Genomic DNA, 2,535 nt, shown 5'->3' with positions numbered 1-2,535 from the left:
TTTGCATATCGCCCTGATTAGCCAATGGGGTGTCGGAGGTACGGTTAAATACCATGTTTGTCTATTATTAGATAGGATTGGCTGTTTGTATGTCTTCTTGGGAGAGGTGTATTTTCAGGTCCTCTGCCCACTTTTTGTTTGGGTAGTTTGGTGTTGAGTTTTACAAGTTATCCATATATTTTGGAAATTAAACGTTTGTGGGAGCCACTGTTTGTAAATATCACCTCCCATCTGATTGGCTGCCTCTTTGTTTTGCCATCAGTTTCTTCTGTGCAGAAGCTTTTTAGTTTTAGTTCTATTCATTTATTTTTGCCTTTACTTCCCTGGCCTTTGGGTTCAAGTTCATAAAATATTCTCTACAATCAAGGTCCATACATTTGGTGCCTATATTTTCTTCTATGTAACTGATTGTTTCGGGTTTTATATTTAGGTCTTTGATCCATTTTGAGTTGATTTTTTAATGTTTTTACTTATTTCAGAGAGAAGGGGAGGAGGGAGAGAGAGAGAGAAGAGGGGGAGAGAGAGAGAGAAACCTCAATGATGAGATAATCATTGATCGGCTGCCTCACACTCCCCCTGCCCCCAAGGAATGAGCCTGCAGCTCTGGCATGTGCCCTGACTGGGAGTCAAACCAGGCATGACCTCCTGGTTCATGGATCAACCTGAGCCAGACCAGCCAGCTTGAGTTCATGTTTGTACCTGGGGACGAACTACAGTCCAGCTTCATTCGTTTGCCTGTGGTTTTCCAGGTCCCCAGCACCACTGATTGAAGAGACTGTCTCTACTCCATTGTTTCTGGCTGCTTTGTTGAAAATTACCTGCCCAGATACCTATGGTTTTACATCTGGGCTGGCTGTTCTGGTCCATTGGTCTGTGTGTCTGTTTCTCTGCCAATGCCTTGCTGTTTTGATGATCGTAGCTCTGAAGTGTAATTTTAATTCAGGCAGCGTGATACCTCCAGCTCTGTTCTTTTCTCTTAGGATGGCTTTGGCTGTTCCAGGTCTTTTGTGGTTCCATACAATCTAATGGTTTCTCGTTCTATCTCTTTAAAAGATGACATGGGCACTTTGATGGGAAATGCATTAGGTCTGTAAATTGCTGTGCGTAATGTGGCCATTTTAACTGGCTGATTCTTGCAACCCTTAAACATGGAATATTTTCCCATGGTGTTGGTCTTTTTCAATCTCTTAGTAATGCTTTGTAATTTCCGGTTTATAAGTCTTTCACGTTCATTATTAAGTTTATTCCTAGGTATTCTTTTGGCTGCAATTGCAAAAGGAATTGCGTTTTGTTTGTTTTTTCATTTCTTTTTCTGAGGTTTTGTTGTTAGTGTACAGGAAGGCAGTGGGTTTTGCACATTGATTTTGTATCCTGCAGCTTGACTGTGTGTGTTTATTGTTTGTAGTTTTTTGTGGAGCCTTTAGGGTTTTCTCTGTGCAGCATCATGTTGTCCGCAAAAAGGCGGTGGGCGGAGCTCGGGGACGCGGGAGGAGGCCTGGCGATGCCTGGACGCTGGCGGTAGTGGAGGAGTGCGGCTCCCCTGCCGTGAGGGGACTGGGGGGCACGGCTGATGAGAAGCAAGAGGGCGCCTCTCCGTGCAGGCATGGCCCCTCCTGACCTCATCAGTTCTCTCGCCAGGTTCACCCCTTCATGTGGGGGGTGGGGGGTGAAGGTCACACAGAGGACTTTCCGCTCACCCAGAGACTCGCCCGGAGCTCGTGGCTCGGAGCCACAGGTGGCCAGGCCCCGTCTAGACCTCGCCAGGTGCCCGGGGCTGGGCCTGGGCTTGTCAAAAGCGCGTCCCCAGGGAGAAACAAGGGGTGGACGTTCAGTCTGCAGACCATGCTGTGCGAGAGGAATGTAACGATGACGAAAAACCCATTTTGGGTGGTTTTTGCCCCAAAGAGGGACAGGACAGATGGCCCATCCACGTGCAGGGGGCAGCGTCCCGCAGGCCAAGGTTCCCAGTCCCGGGGAGCCGCTGCGCTGGTGGCCAGGAGGCCAAGTGCGGCTTCTCTCACCAGGCACTCCTGTCCCCAGGAAGCGCCTCCCTGTGGCCAACCATCTCAGGCCCGACCCTCCCCCGGGTCCTGTACGCAGCACCTGCTTGGCCGGACCGGGGCGCCCGGAGCTGCGGGGCTGCTCCCCGAGGCTGGGATAGTGCAGTGGGAAGCGAGCAGGTCTTGGGCATCGGTAGCAGCACAGCCTCCCGCAGGCCTGGCTGCCTGGGCTTCCGGCCCCAGGGGCCTGGGACAGCGCTGGGGTCCAACGCCAGTAGGTCCAGGGGTCCCCACTAACTTCAGGGGAAAATCCCTACCTGGGGAAACAACCTTTCTCAGAGAGGTGACCTTGGTTAAAACACATAGTGCCAAGAAGGAGAGCAAACATATTAAGAACAGTATGCCATATATGCCAGGTCCCTTGAAACAGCAAGAATGGACCGGCTCCCGGCAGGACAGGAGGCACTCGGTGGTGCAGACAGGCCCCCGGCCGCTCTGGGCCTCCGTTCCCTCCTGGCTCTGAGAGGCTGAGCTC

General features: G+C 51.4%; 1 protein-coding gene across 3 annotated transcripts in view; it reads left to right on the top strand.

The window, feature by feature from the left end:
* CAMK2D (calcium/calmodulin-dependent protein kinase II delta) overlaps positions 1-2,535 on the top strand; it is a 156,461-nt gene that overhangs the window by 152,368 nt on the left and 1,558 nt on the right. The window lies entirely within an intron of this gene.

This window comes from Myotis davidii, unplaced genomic scaffold (genome assembly GCF_000327345.1).
Source record: "Myotis davidii unplaced genomic scaffold, ASM32734v1 scaffold698, whole genome shotgun sequence".
NCBI classification, from domain to species: domain Eukaryota; kingdom Metazoa; phylum Chordata; class Mammalia; order Chiroptera; family Vespertilionidae; genus Myotis; species Myotis davidii.
The sequence above is the reverse complement of the archived record's forward strand: the minus strand, read 5'-3'. Positions and strand labels throughout refer to the sequence as shown.